The sequence below is a fragment of the Erigeron canadensis genome, chromosome 3, assembly GCF_010389155.1.
Source record: "Erigeron canadensis isolate Cc75 chromosome 3, C_canadensis_v1, whole genome shotgun sequence".
Classification (NCBI taxonomy): domain Eukaryota; kingdom Viridiplantae; phylum Streptophyta; class Magnoliopsida; order Asterales; family Asteraceae; genus Erigeron; species Erigeron canadensis.
In genome coordinates, this window is record NC_057763.1 from 30,599,470 (window position 1) to 30,616,942 (window position 17,473).

The window sequence follows — 17,473 nt, forward strand, 5'->3', positions numbered from 1 at the left end:
ATTGCAGACATGGCAACTGTGGTTTTTAGCTCATAGCATTCCACCGTGCCTTCATTTAAATAATGAAGGCGTATCCCAACTGATATTTTGAATCATATTTATAAGTCTGAAATCCAACATCACAAGTTCTATTACCATTTGAATTTTTGATCGGGATTTCTAACATACACCAAGAATAATTCTTTAGTAGCACACATGTACTTAAGAATATTCTTTACAGCAATTCAATGATCCTTTATAGGATTTTGTTGATAGTGGCTAACTATATTCTGCGCGAACTCAATATCAGGTCTAGTGTATCTTATCGCATACATAACAGATCCCACAGCCGAAACATAAGGGATTTTTCGCATACGCTCCACCTCATTAGGTGTAGAAGCACTGTTCTTGCTAGATAAATTAAGTCTTTCTTGCATGGGAACGAAACCACGCTTAGAATTCTTAATCTTGAAATGCTTCAAGATCTTATCAATATAAGCATTTTGACTTAGTTTAAACAACCGCTTTGATCTATCTAGGTAGATCTTGATTCCAAGAATAAATGCCGCTTCTCCTAAATCTTTCATGGCAAAAACACTTTCCAAGATGGGATTTTACATCTTGCAACATTGGAATGTGTTTTCCTATGATCAATATGTCATCGACATATAAGATAAGGAAAGTAACATTACTCCCACTAGCTTTGCGATATACACATGGCACATCGGGATTTTGAACAAAACCAAACTTTTTGATTACTTCATCAAACCGTTTATTTCAACTTCTTGATGCTTGCTTTAGTCCATAAATGGACCTTTGAAGCTTGCATACTTTGTTGGGATGTTTTGGATCAATAAAACCTTCCGGTTGATCCATATAGACTTCTTCATCCAAGTAACCATTTAAGAAGGTAGTCTTAACATCTATTTGCCATATCTCAAAGTCATAGTACGCAACTATGGCTAAGAGAATCCTAATAGCTCTAATGTCCGCAACCGGAGAAAAGGTTTCATCATAATCAACACCGAAACGTTGAGTATAACCTTTCGCCATGAGACGAGTTTTATAGGTTTGTACATTTCCATCCATGTCCGTCTTCTTTTTGAAGATCCACTTACAGTTTGAGCATTTTGTGGAAGATTAACCAAGCTCCAAACTTGATTGTCTTTCATGGATTTCATTTCCACCTTCGTAGCTTCAAGCCATTTGTCAGATTCCGGATCTGATAATGCAGCTTTGAAATTCGGAGGCTCATCGAGATCTCCAACAACATCTTCTTCTACCATCATACATAGTATTTCGGTAGGACGTCTTGTCCTTTCGGACCTACGAAGTGGAATCGCTTCATTATCATCGACTTGAGGTTCATCACTTTGAACATCCCCCCCCCCCAAGTTGATGATTGCTAGTATCTTCAGAAGGTGACACATCTTCCTCTTGAGTCTCATCAAGTTCTACAACCCTCCCACTATTCTCTTGAACTAATTTCTTTTCAAAGAATTCAGCATATCGAGCAACACGAACAGTGTTTTTGGCGGGATCATAGAAGTCCTAACCCATCGTTTCCTTAGGGTATCCGACAAAGATGCACTTAGTAGTTCTGGGTTCAAGTTTGTCAGGCATATCGCGCTTCACAAGTGCCTCACATCCCCAGACTCTTAAGTAAGACAAATTAGGGACATCACCATGCCATAATTTATACGATGTCTTGTCAACCTTCTTGGTTGGAACCATATTGAGAATGCGTACAGAAGTCTCTAGAGCATAATCCCAAAACGAAAATGGGAGAGTTGTACGGGTCATCATTGATCTTACCATGTCTAACAAGGTTCGATTTCTCCTTTCAGATACCCCATTATGCTGAGGAGTATAAGGAGGAGTAAGCTGTTGGACATTTTCACATGCTTTAAGATAATCCTTAAAATCTTGGCTTAAGTATTCACCACCTCGATCCGAACGAAGAATCCTGATGGTTTTACCGAGTTGATTTTCAACTTCATTTTTAAACTCTTTGAATGTTTCAAAGACTTCATGTTTATGTTTAAGCAAGTAAACATAACCATAACGACTGAAATCATCCGTAAAAGTTATAAAGTAGCTAGCTCCTTTCCTTGACACATGTCTAAATGGGCCACATACATCGATATGTATTAGTCCAAGTAGTTCCTTAGCCCTCTCCGGTTTTATGCGGAAAGGGTATTCTTGTCATCTTGCCGAAAACACAAGACATGCATTTGTCATATGATTAATCATTTGATTGTAAGATCCCTTCACGTTGAAGTTTTTCAATGCTTTTCTTGCTAACGGTAATTCGAAAGACACACATTTATCAAACGATTCATCATTTGATTTGTAAGATCTCTTCACATTGAAGACTTTTAATGCGTTTCTTGCTAATGATAATGCCGAAGACACGCATTTATCAAATGATTCATCATTTGATTTGTAAGATATCTTCACATGGAAGTCTTTAAATGCGTTTCTTGACAAAAATTAAACAAGATGACAATGTCAAAGATAGAGTCCAAGTTAACTTGACTCTTTTGCTATTTGAATTATCATTTGAATCTCATCAACACTTATAATTCAGTTTAAGAAGATACTCAAAGAACTGGTTTAACCAACTTGCTTCTTCTTCTTGTTCAACTCAGCTAGATACTTAGGAAAATTCCTCTTCCAGTGTCTTACTATAGCATAGTAATGACAAGACTGGTCTTTAGCCGTATGCTCCTTTTTCCAAAGGGTCTTTTAAGGTTTTGAGACTAAACACTTTGTTTTCTCTTACCTAAGTTCTTGCCTTTAGCTTTACGGTTGTTTTGCTTTTTAAACCATTCCCCCCTTGATCATATGAACTTGGGGTATCTCAGATTTCTTGAAAGGTTTTCTTCATACTCAATCAACTTGATATGAAGTCCAACTATGCTATGCAAATTTGTAATTGTCTCTTATGCCTATAAGAATCGGCAGAAGAAATGCATAGTTTTAACCTTTCCATAATGCTCAAAGTGACTCTTCATCTTGAGTACATGAGCACTCACCTGTTTCCCATACTCGTGTTCAAGTTATGGAGTGACTCAATTAACTCAAGTAATTCAACTCCAACTTGTTTTCCGTACATAGACTTGAGTTATTTGATCATATCACACGGATTTTGCAATCCGAATTGCTTTTTGAAGCTCAGGAGACATGCTTCTAGCATCAAATAAGCAACCTCAATATGTCTATTGTACCGAGTAGTTTATGCTTCCAACTGCAAAGCAGTGACACTTGCATCAGGAATAGCGACATCTGAGTTTCAATGACACGGGTTTTCATTTCAACTTTTAGAACAATTCTCTATTGACAAAACAGTCCTTGAAATTGACTCCATCTTTATTAAAAAATCTTTATTTCGATATTGCTTATTCAAGTTTATATTTTCTCAAAAACAATTTTACATCACAATTTATATCACAATAAATATGCAAAATCATAAACTATAACTATTAAGCATGCAACGAGTTATGGTAGGCCACCTAAACATGTCACTATGGTTTATTTATGTCTAAATTGGCTCCCCGTTCAAAGAAGAGGACCACATACATCAAGTCGCCTTGATTGCGTAAGCCTTAAACACATACAAAACAAACAATTATCACATAATCACATAGTTGCTCACTGGAAATTCCAGTAGCTTCACGACCTGTTCATACCTGTTTCTGGTCTGATTCAGATTTCTACCAGAACCACAAAGTTTTAGCCCTATGTGTTGATCATCTACAGTTCAAAGCACGACCTCTAACTCATTACGGATTAAAAGATATGAATTTTTTAGTAAACTATCGCAAATCATAAAATTTACACGAAAAATTCACATAGTCACACAATTAGTTATCCAATTATCTAGCATAATTAACCTTAATGATCAAGATTTCATATCAATATATCTAAGTAAGAATCATGAATGATTTGCATGAAAAATTCATGATTTTTACTTCTTTTTAACCATTAAAAATAAAGATACAACATATAATTACATGCAGTTTATCATATAAACATGCAATTAATCAAAACTTGGATTAGGAACCCTAAAAAAACTTTTTTTTATTTTTCTGGAATTTCGAACCATATATATATATTTAAATAAAACCTTTTTCTAATTTAAATAATGTAATTAAATTACAAAATCAATTTAACAATTTAACTATATATATATATATATATTCGAAAATTTATAAAGATCAAGAACCCTAACCCCCCTTCAAGTTTTGATTTATTGGTAATCAAAAAACATATATAGTAGGCTCGTGATACCACTGTTGGGTTATATAACTATTATCAAATCAAATCACAAAGCACGCAACGGAAGACAAGATCTATGTAGTTTAACTAATTAACTAAGATAGAAAACGTGTACCTTAAATTAGAGAGAATAAACAAGAAACCTTTATAATAAGGTTTGAATTAAACCTCTATACGATTGCGCACACAACGATGGAATGTATGTATGCTAGTATTGATCATGAACCGAACAACCCTTTGTTCCTAGCTTTAAAATTGACCCAAACAAAAACCCGGAAACCCTTTTTCTTGATGTAGTTGATCGAACCAAAGAGAGAGGAGAAGAAGAGATTTTTAGGGTTTTAGAAAACCTAATGAACTGTGTGTAGAAAACAATTAGATTAGGCCTCTATTTATAGACTTAGGAAACTTGATGACCAAGTTTAGGGATTGTGAATCCCTTGGATGACCGGCCCCCCCTCTAGACTATTCTAGAGAGTTTCTTAATTGTTTCCTAATTCCAACTCTTCTCCGTTAAGTCCGTTAGTTAAGTACCATTAACTATTAACTCTTTTAACGGACCTCCGTTAGTTTTTCGTGATCAAATTAATTAATAAATTACATTTAATATATTAATTAATTATAGTTACATTCACGTTGAGGTGTGACCCCGTAGGCTTAAATACTTTCTGGACATACATTCATTTTACGTAATCATATTCTCTAACACTATGTATGTAACAAAACCATGATATATGCATGCATGGTGCTTATATACACAAAGTAGTAAGTATTTTGGGTGATACGTGATTTACATAAAACGATAAGCACCATGTATATAAGTATCATGATACGTGATAAAGTAGTAACTGATATACAATAAATATCACTAACAACAATAAGCAGTCTTTCTACTTAGGTAAATGTAAGGTCTATCTACATTTTAACCTCCTTCATACACTGTCGAAGTATTAAGGCTCAAAACCAATAAAAGGCGACTGAACTGTTTTTTTCTTTTTTTCTTGTACGTGATAAAGCAGTCACCATTATCATGGTGCTTATATAAAGTAGTAGTTTCTTTCGAAGGCGCTAAAATTGATATGAGTAAAATATGTATCTATTTTTTTTAATAGGTGCGAATCGAAATCACAATGGATGGTCTAAAATATGTTGTTTTAACCATGTACACATAAGAGAGCCCACTTACCCAATATCTAGTAAGAGGAAAAACCCCTTAATATTCATTCAAAAACATGACAATATTTTAGGGAAAAATCTTCAATTCAAAGACTTGAACCTAAATCTCCACAAATCCAGCCCCTCGTTGAGAGACTTCCTTAACATTGAACTATTAACCCAATTGTTTTAATTCTTAATTAATTAATCCAACAAAATGTTACCACGTATTAAAATTTTCCTTTTGACATGCAAGGGTTGAAGTAACAAGCAACTAGATCGCAAAGTGTTCCAAACTTTTAGGTACCAACTACCAAGGTGACGCACGTGATCGACCATAAAAGGATTGTTGGAGTCGGATTTAAAATTGAGATCTCACTTTGGAAGAATTCAATCCCTCAGTCCTTCACATAGCTAGATAACTTATCCCAATTGGAGTTTGTGATACGTTTATTTGAAGAGTTTCATTATTACATCTTTGGCATATATATCCACTATCATCTAACTCGTCAATAAATCCTTTCAATATCCGCTTTTACATACATCTTGATCGATGTTTGCAACGTAACACCAAAAAGTTGTATATATAGATTCGGATAGATCCCATACATCACAAAGTGTACCAATGTTATCTTCATAACTAATAGTGCGTTAACATAAAAAAGGTTATATGTCTATCTTATGGTGTACGTTAACACTTTTAAAAATATGAAACCTGTCTTCCAATTGGCCATCCGCCAACAAATAAGTTTGAGAGAGCTCCAAAAGTGGGTTGCCCCTCTAACTACAAACCAATATCTAGTGATGACTACTCACGATGTAATTGTAATTCCAATGGTCTTGACATTATATTTCCTTCGCAAATCGAACAAATGTTGCACATATTTATTTATGTATTTGAATATGTATATAATCATATATGCCATAAAATTAAGTAGGTGATCTTATACAATTATTTTTTATCATACGTAACAATATATACATTATATACTTATATTGTATAACTATATGGTGTATATATCATTATATATTACTGTTTTATGCATAATAAGAATATGTTCCGTAAATGATGGATTACTGTCATAAAATTAAAGTTTTTACCTCACCGAAGTATTGATATTAGTTAACATTGATTTCAGTGACTATAGGTCTATAGAGACTTGTTATTATTGTTATTTAATGATTGACAGGAATATTAATTTTATTACATTTCTTTTTTTGAAAGGAATTTTATTACACTTTTAGTTGGAAAAAGCAAGTCGTCTCCCACTCCTTGACCAGTGACGTACCACATGAGGCCTAGGGATATGCATTTGCGTATCATGTAGGAAAAAAAGTTTATCTTATAAAAGTTTTTTCAATTCTTTTAAACAATATCAAAACCTGGACCGGGATCATTTATAAAACTATGTAATTCAGTAATTGTAATATGTGCCTATATTTCTAGTATTTCTTTAGTTTTTTTTTTTTTAAAGGTGAATTTCGCTGAAAACTTCGTGTCGCGATTCGACAGCGAGAGGTCTAGCATACGTTGTCTTAACCAGATCCGCGCTAGAGAGCCCCCTCGAAATAAAAATGCCTATTTCAAATACCCGATGGGGGAAAAACCCCTACTAATCCGCCCGAATGCACGATGATTAATAGGAATAAACTCTGCCCCTTCAGACTTGAACTTGGGGAAACCCTAGCCAAACCCTCATAAAGAGACTTCTTTATGTCCTTCCCAAGGCTTGAACACAAGACCTCATATATGGGGGGATGGTCTTTTAACCATTGAGCTAATGCTCAAGGATTACTTCTTTAGTTAGAGTATATTTATAAAGGGAAGTGATATTAGTACCATATTAGTTGATTAATTTATCACAATTATGGATCAATTGTGTGTACATTGTGTTGTAATATTTGTATTATATGGTACATTAATCAAATTCTGTGACACAAATTTCATTTCCATTTACAAAGGGTTTTTGACTAAGGATTTAAGGTGTTTATCAAAATCAATATCTTATTTCAATCGACATATATATATCGATCTCAATCAAAAAAAAATTAAAAAATTAAGAATTATTTAAGTTAGGGCCACAACTTTTGATGACCACAATTGACTTTGGGTTTCTACCCTTTTCTTTTTCACGTCATTTTGATACTTACGTAAAACTTCGACAAATCTCGGCTACGTCCTTGAAAGTTGAAACTGCCAACTAACATGGGGTGCTCTTGAGCTAGGCAACTATGCTTTTCCATGTTGGCGTTTGATTTAAAGTAATAAAGGACAATATAGCCCTTGAGCTAAAAGATAAAATGTGCAAACCACATTGGCAAAAATGAGAAAAGTGAAAAACAAATATACGGATTCCCAAAGAGTCACCATCAACATTGAATGTATTCTTAGATGATATTGATATTTTCATGTGGTGGTGCATGTATATATTCCATTTAAATTTTCGATGGCTTCGTAAATATTCTTTCTACCCATCGCAACAAATGGTTGAAAAAGTTAGAATATTTGGGGTAAAGTTTCCTTTTTGGAAAGGTTGATAACAACAAACAGATAAAAGCATATATTATAACTTTGTTAATAATAACTTCAAGAGTTAAACCTATAACTCTTATAGCGATATTGCTAATTGCAATTTGCAACTAAGGTTAAGAAATGTAGACCTAAGACCATAATTAAGGTTTCCATATCAATCATAAGAGTGTTGTGATCTATGTCTATTCCAATTTCATTATTTGTTGTCATAATTCATTAACTTTATTCATGGATTGAATTATTTCGTATTAAAATCCCTTGACAGAGATTGATCAAAGCCTGTTTTGTTAGCACATGATGGATAAATCGATATAACCAGAAATGTTGAATGCATATTTCATAATTAATTTAATACTTGATCTAATTAATTGGAGCTAGTGACTAGTGATAATTAAATTATAACTTGGTCACATTAACGAACATGGGCATACATAATCATGTAATTGATTATAAGTTCATAACAAAAAAACACACACATATATATATATATATATATATATATATATATATATATATATATATATATATATATATATAGATTGAGATGAGGTAGTGTTTTGGTTAGAATTACGGAGTATATATATGCAAAGGGCAATTATATATATATATATATATTCCATTTTACAGACATAATTTCATATTTGTCTTAAATGTAAGTTTTTAATGCATAAATACAATACTTTTAAGGCATGCTTTAGACATATATGAAATTATGTCTATAAAATGAGACATAAATGAAATTGCCCTTTGCATAATGGCATATGGTACTTGATTCAAAAATAAAATTATTACCCTTATTCTTTTTGGTTTTACAATACTCATATTTTCACGGTACTAGATTTCCTTGCTTTACCAAGTCTATGTATAATAGCTCTTCCAGATAAACGACAAAATTTTCTTTCACCCCTAACGTCTAACGATTGAAATGTTGGAAAGAACTAGGATTGGAAAGTGTTGGATAACCTTTGAATCACTTATGGCATCATAAACAACGGTACACAGTTCTAACATAAAGCGAGGTATAAAGGACTAGACATAACATGTAAAGAATCTACAATAAAATTGGGATAATCTAATTGTTTGATCGATTCATTCATATTTGTAAACGTAGACAAGGGACTAAAATCTCTGTACAGTAAAGATTAATTGATCATAGATTAATTGGTACCGACATTATATATGAGTCCACAAGATAAAAACTGTACATAAAGTTACATGTTCAAATTGGTGGAGGCAAATGGTAAAAATACATCTTGTACTACATATGTGATAGATTAAGATCCTCTAAAGTTATTGTTAACTTCATATGTGAATTGAGATAATCTTGACCTTTAGATTAAAATCAAAAGTTGAGATTTAAAGTTGATATTTGAATCTTGACTCTTGATTTTAATCCAAATGTCAAAATCATCAACTTCACCTATAAAGTTAACAATAACTTTAGAGGATCTAAATTCATATATGATAATAGTGTTTCACCGGTCATGAGTTATGTGTGTGCATACCAATATAGTACATGAGACCAAAGGCTTTCACTAATTTACCTTTTATTTTTAAAGTAATTTCAAATGATAAAAGGCATGTATATAAAACCCCTTCCTCTTCGATTCATTTGTTAGTTTTTTTTGATCGAATTTGTTTGGAATCACTTTTGACTCATCATATAAGGATGAAACCATTCAATATAGGACCAGAATTCTCTCATATTATCTAACTTTAAACTATATTGGTTTAATTGGGTTTGTGCTATAGCATAATAGATTTCAAAGAAAAAACTTCTACAAACTTGTTAGCCACAACGAACTCAAATTGTGGAGGAAATATCTCTTGTTTTTGAAGCCTAAGCAGTTGGATTGGCCTTCAATTCATTGATCATTGTAATTAAAAATAATTGAAGGCAAAGGAGTACAAAGGTAAATAAGAAAAATTGTACACCTTTCGCTAACAAGGGTGGCTTCATATTAAACCAGTTCGAAACTTTTAAACCAAAAGACACCAACCAACAAAATTCTTTCTACTCCTTTAAGTAGGAATCCAATATATCGTTTTAGCTACTCGCCTACTCCTCAATTAACTAGCTTCTTGACATTTTTGTAAACATACTTCATTTAATTCAAACGAACGTTCACCTCGCACTCTTCTATAATTTGTTATTTAGTTTTTTGTTTCGAACATTAATTTGTTATTTAGTTAATTAACTATAAAATCCATTACACAGTTGAGTAAATGGCAATAAATGACCGATTGATATGATACTAAAATCACTAACACGAGTGTGATCGTTCCACAAAAAAAATGAGTAAAACGAATATTACTAATTACAAGTTTACAACCAAGTGTCGATGTTAAACTACATGACTGTTTCGATCGCTTAACACCCCCTTTTGTTGTATCATGATAAATTAAACTTCTCAATGGTTCCAAATTAGTATAGAGAATGGATGAACACATGGAAGGCACGTGCAAGAACAGGAAACGTGACGTGGGGCCAGAGTTAGGGGAAGCATCCACATGAAAGTGTTATTCCAATTTCCATTTGCATGTGGATTTTGTAAGAAACATATATGATCAGCTGCGGATGGGTGTACCGTAACTAAGCTGCACCAGCAACTCTTCCGCTCATTAGGAGGGGAGGATGCTTAAATCTCACGTTGTACTTCTCTGTTTTTCCGCTTCGCTGGGATATCACGTGCCTTTTCTCAGTACATACAGTATTACGGAGTATTTTTGAATTTTGATAATAACAATCATAAATACAATCCTTTTTTTCCAAAAATAAAAATAAAAAAGGGTTTAGTGCCGGAATGCAATTAACTATGCCCAAAAAGTTATATTGTGTATAAACTAACGTTTTTTTTTTTATGCATAAACTTAATAAAAAAGTTTAAATCATGTAACTTTTTGTGACCGACCAATCAAAACCTTACACGTGGCCTGTTAAAAAAAATTTTTCTTTACACGTGGCAGCTCATATGAGTTGCCACGTATACACATTGCATGATTTGAATATTTTTATTAATAAGATTATGCATACAATAAAAAAAAACGTTAGTTCGTGCACACTATAACTTTTTGGGCATAGTTTGTTTCATTTCGACGCACTAAACCAAATAAAAAATAAACTTATATAAAACTTATATATATACCATTAAAGCAAGGAAAACTTTATATTTAGAAAGCAAGGAAGACTTTGTAAGTTTATCTAGACTTTATACAATCCTTTCTATTGTTTAGTATATTGTAGTTTATAAAGTTATGTTTACTCATATATAATAATGTCAAATTAAGGTGAACAACTAAGCTCTTAAATTTCTATAAACTCCTATAAAGTATATGTCGTTACCTCATTATATTTAGTATGGCTTAATGGTTGAATGTTTTTGTTTACTTACAAAAAGTCTTATGTTCGAAATTAACTTTCAAAATATATTAACATGCATCTTAAAGATGGTGAAGAAGAAAAGTTTTAAAAAATCATATGCATTAAGTATTTTATTTATATTAATTGCATATTTCTAAGTCAAGTAGTTGGCCCTCTCCAAGTAACCTAGCTACATTATATTGAGAAAGCAAGGAAGACTTTGTAATATTTTAAAAGGTCAACATATTATAAATTTCTAGCTTACATTTTTTCTATATTATAGATGATTTAACTATATAATGTAGACTTTTAAAGCTAATCATATAGTTTACATATGCCACTTATAAACAAGCGGGCAACTCAGTCAACCACATGCAATCATCATACATATGTTCTCATATTGGATTAAAAATCCTAAGTTCATTCATTATTTTTCTAAATTAAATATTCAAGTTATAATTAATAACAATGATTCTTAATAACTAATAAACTACACACAGATTTATTCTTAGATACATTCCAAGCTAGCAACACAAAGTCACATAATATATTATAGAGTAAATTACACTTTTCGTCTTTGAAGTTGGTACGTTTTTCACTTTTGATCCATAAACTTTAAAAATTACAATTTTGACCTTAAAGTTGGCCAATTTTTTCAATAATCGTCCTTTGGCCTTACGGCGTTAAAAAAATGGCCGTTAACGTACGCACGTGCTAGACACGTGAGGGCACTAATGTCATTTCACCTTACACCAAGGGACGAAAAGTGAAAAAATAGCTACTTGAGGGACGTAAAGTGAAAAAATAGCTACTTAAGGGATGAAAAATGAAAATCATACATATAAATTAATTCTTTCATTCTTTCTTTTCCGATCATCTTTTCCAATGAAATTTTCCGACTAGACATTTATTTCCCCTTTACCCCCAAGCCTCTCCAATCACCACCACCTAATAACCACCAACAATAGTCGCCGCTACCAACCACCGTCGTCTGTAACCAACACCAGTCACCGCTGTCTATAACCACCACGAGCCACTGTCACCCACAGCCACCTCCAGCCACCGCCGCCTATAATTACCACTAGCCACCGCCACTACAATCAACACCAGCCACCACCACCTATAATCACCACCAGCCACCCCAGCCTACAATTACCACCAAACACCGTCGTCACTACAACAAATATGTTATTTATTAACACTCATTTCTTCGCATTTTAAAAAATGTTTAGAAAAAACTGATAATTTGTTCACACTTATAAATGTGTGAAAAAGTTAAAGAATCAAAAAATTTTCACAATTATATATGTAGAAATAAAAAGGTCACATTTTCAAATGTGTAAAAATATATAATTGTTCACACTTTAAAGTGTGGAAGTAATTTGTGACACCAAATTTCCTCACACAAGAGCAAGTACGAGGAATTTGAGTGTGACAAATTAGCTCTCACACTTTTAATTGTGAAAATATTTGACATTTTTTCACACTTTTAAGTGTAAAAAATTTTGTTTATACATTTATAGTTGTGAAAAAAATATTATTTTTTAAATTTTTTCACACTTCTAAGTGTGAATTTCTTTTATACAATTTTAAATGTGAATAAATTAACATATTTTTTCACACTTTTTAGAAATGCGAGAAAATAAATGTGAGCAATTAACATTTTTGTTGTAGTGCGTCTACAGTCACCTCCAACCACCACCATCTACATTCACCACCAACCAACCGCCGCCGACTAGAATCACCACCAACCAACCGTCGCCACCTAAAATCACCACCATCCCCCTTTCAATTAAAATCAAAATTTAGAAAAGAAAAAAAAAAGATGACTGACATGCTTGAACTATAATTTGTTTGATTGATTGTGTTTTGAATGTCATGAATTTGAATAAATGATTTTGTTTGTGGTTTAGATTTGGATTAAAAGTCGAGTTTTTATTAGGTATCATCGAAAATTAAATGTCTAATCAGAAAATTTCATCGGTAAAAATGATCGGAGAAGATGATCGGAAAAGAAAGAATGAAACAATAAATTTATTTGTATGATTTTCATTTTTCATCCTTCAAGTAGCTATTTTTTCACTTTTCGTCCCTCGAGTAGCTATGTTTTCACTTTTCATCCCTCGGTGTTAGATGAAATGACATTAGTGCCCTCACATGTCAAGCACGTGCGTACGTTAACGGTCATTTTTTAACGTCGTAAGGCCAAAGGACGATTTTTGAAAAATTTGGCCAACTTTAGGATCAAAGTTGTAATTTCAAAAGTTTAAAAATCAAAAGTGAAAAATGTGCCAACTTCAAGAACGAAAAGTGTAATTTACTCTATATTATAATTTTCCTGCAACACATAAACCAAACTATAAACAAAATGCGAAAACACCATGACTTTATCAACCTATAGATTATAATTAATTTCTAGTCGACAAAACGTTGTATGTGTAGTCCATTTTGCATCTTTAAAAAATGAAAAGAAATTTGTTAATTATACTCATCAAGTATGTGATTGATATGTTTAGACAAGCATATATATGAACTTTACATAAGATATGATTGTTTATTAAAATAAGAATAAAATTCTTGGTACGTACACTATTTTCACTTATGTTCAAAAATATTAACGATATAACAATGAAGGCTAGTGTTTACAAAATTCAAAAGCCAAATAGAAACGTATATTTATAAAGGGAAAAATTAATGACTTGTACTGCAGACTTTACTTAAGCTTAAATACTGTTACATTAAAATAAGTTACAAATTAAACATTTAAATTTAATAAACATACATAACTCATCCTGAATTTTACATAATCCTTCATGCTTTACCTACTTTAACGTATTGTATCTTTATTTAATATTTCCTCATTTATAAATGTTGTTAAAAAGTAAAAAGATGTATATCTATAAAATTATTCTGTTCTATTGTTTTATTATGTTGTCCAACAGAGGCTATTATTGGACGGTTAGAGTGCAGTGACCGTACCTCTGATAGATCTGAACAACAAAATGAAAATATGTTTTATATACAGTACAAAACATAATTATATTGAATTATAAATAGAAAAGGGAATATGTAACATGGAGATACGAAAACTAGATTACTGGTCATGTGCTTTATATAATGCTATCAAACCTTTCATAGGCTTGCTTTCTTGGTCTTATGTGAAAATACAATTCATTCTACTTTCTATAAAAAAAAAAAAGCTAATTGTTTGGAAAGTCATCCAATTTGTCTCAAACATTTTTTTTGGGGTCTAAACAAAAAAAAGTTCTATTATGAGGAAAAAAAATCGGTTATTTTTTCTATTATAGAGTCATGGTCAGGTTTCCAGTCACTTTGTAATTTTTTTTTAATAAATATTAAATTTGTAATGCCACATAATCATAATCATGCCATAGTAGTTGCCAACAAGGATGCCATGTCAATTATTATTTTGTTATCATCTATCAGAAGCAATAGACCGTTTCAAACACGATTGAAGCATTACCTCTAGGAAATCAAATATGCATATTCATCTTTCAAATCCCGATCTACAAATTTATCTTCCAAAACCCACGTATATATTATGATATTCACCAACAAGTTTATTAATCTTAAATCATTTCCATCTCCATAACCCAAAAAACATAATCAAATTGGGGTTTTCATCAACCAAAATCAATGGTGAGTAAGGATGGTGGGTCTTAATCAGCAGTTCAGCACCGAGTCAAACTCCATCTCGGGTGACATCGTTTTGAATATTGAAGTTTTTTGACTTAGTAGGCGACGACGGCAGATAGCTGTCTTTTCACTGCCTCCACATCCGACTTCAAGATCTCTCCATGGTGGTGGCCGGAAGTTGTAAGGTTTACTTGGTTGTTTGTTTAGCACCATCCGTTCTCCGTCGTTTAGCACCATCCGTTCTCCGTCGTCAAAATCACCACAATCACCATCGTCACCATTTCAGGCAACAAAACCTAATCTCCAAATAAACAAAATGAAGCAAAACCCATATCATAAAATCAACAAATAGAAGCGATACGATTTGTACCTTTTTAGTGTTATATAATCTAGCTTCTTTGTTGTTGATTTTCAATTTCAAGAAAAACCCATACGATCTGTACATGTTGATTTTCCATTTTCAACTTCATTAATGTTGTTGAGAATTTAAGGCCAAAAGGAAGCAGATAACTACCATTAGATTTTTCTATGGTATTCTTTCCAAAGTTTTGTATATAGTAGTGAGTTTTCAAATGTATAATTGTATTACAATTTTAATCGTTTTTTGGATACGAAATTTTTTTTGGTATATGATGTATTTATAATTTGTAATTCCTATGACATCTTCAGGGGTGTTGTGAGTTCTTATTTATTAGATTTATATATGTGGTAGATGATTTGTACAAAAGGAAAGCTACGACTGGTTAAAAAAAAGTCCACATCAACATAAGCAGGTCATAATCCCATTAAAGTAATTTTAGCTGGGTTTTTCCTCATAATAGAACTTTTTTTTGTTTAGACCCCAAAAAAGGTATTTGGGGCAAGTTGGATGACTTTTCAAGTAATTAACCCTAAAAAAAACAATAATATGTAAAGTCATTAGTGATGTTTATGCTAAAAAGTCTTCAATTTTTAAGCAATGTTGTATTGGAAGCATTGGCTATAACTATGTTAAGTAATTAAAAATATTATGTAGAGAATACATATATATATATGATTTGAGAAATTTTAATCAAGATAGAATAGATGATAAGAAACAAGTGTAAATCTCGATCATTGGTGTGGTTGGTTAGTTATTAATTTGTCACGTGTAATTATGTAGCATTAGTGTTTCTATTTATTTGTGTTACTTAAATTTTACAATAATAAACAACATTAAAGTTTGAGAACTAGTTATGAAACGAAAGGTAAAATTGTGTCACGCATTTAATAAAAAGACTTGAACTATAAGTTGGTTGTTTATCTTTCAATTCGTTTTATCTTAATATAAGTAAAGTAATAAAGTTTTAAAAAATCTATCAATATAGAAATATTTACTTTCAAATCTTTAATATCAATATACCAATTTAATAAGACAAATTTTTTTAAGATGATGACATATTGTTATAAGATTAGTCCACTTGAATACTTCTTGTTGATATTGGAACAAAGATTTGAACGTATGATATCTACATGAGTAATTTTTCGAGTTCATTATTTATATTGGAACAAAACTTGAAAATACATCATTTATAGTTTTATATTAGTATCTTCTGAAATTCATTACCTGTAATTAGACAATACAAACAATATTTGATCAATATCACTAGTATAAAAAAACCCTATAAAGACCAGTTATAGAGGTTATAGAGACCAGTTTTACAACTAGTCTTTATACGTACTGGTTTCCCACATAGAGACCGGTTGACAAGTGATCTCTACATTTTATATAGAGACCTGTTTTTTATATACAAGCTGGTCTCTATGTTAACAATTTTTAATAAAAAAAAATATTCCGGTGGTTATCCAGAATTTCTGACAGCCACTAATTCATTCTGATGTTCATTCATTGCTTTTATAGTTTTATATATGGTTCTTTCATTCATGCATTATGTTCTAATCTGTCTATTTATTTATTTTTAGTGGAATTCAAAACCTAATCAATAATTGTACAAATATGGATAAAATGATTACGAAGGATTGTTGAATATCTGATGAAGAGATGAAAAAACAAAAGGAATAAATCTGGAAATATGAAACTCTCATAGTTGTTGTCATTGTAATCTCAAGTTACATATTCAATCAATATATTTTCTTCGATTTCTCCACTATTTACATCAAATGTCTCAAAATATCTATAAAAAAACCATATATACACAAAAATACATATAATATTTCATAGATTTATGAAAACATACAAAAACTCAAAACTCAATCGACATAAAACACAAGGAAAGGAATAATAAGTGAAATCAAATTAAATTGACCAATCAAAAGAAAAACAACCCAACTTAATCGCATCCATCTTTTTATTGCACTTTGATTTGTGTATCGATCTTCATAGGAAAGAAAAAAATCTAAGGGGCGTTTGGTTCACAAAATATTTTTGAAGAAATTGGAAACTGAATGGATTAGAATCTGATGTAATTGGAATTTGAATGAATTATAATTTGTATTTCTTTGGTTGGCCGGAATCAAATGGAATGAAA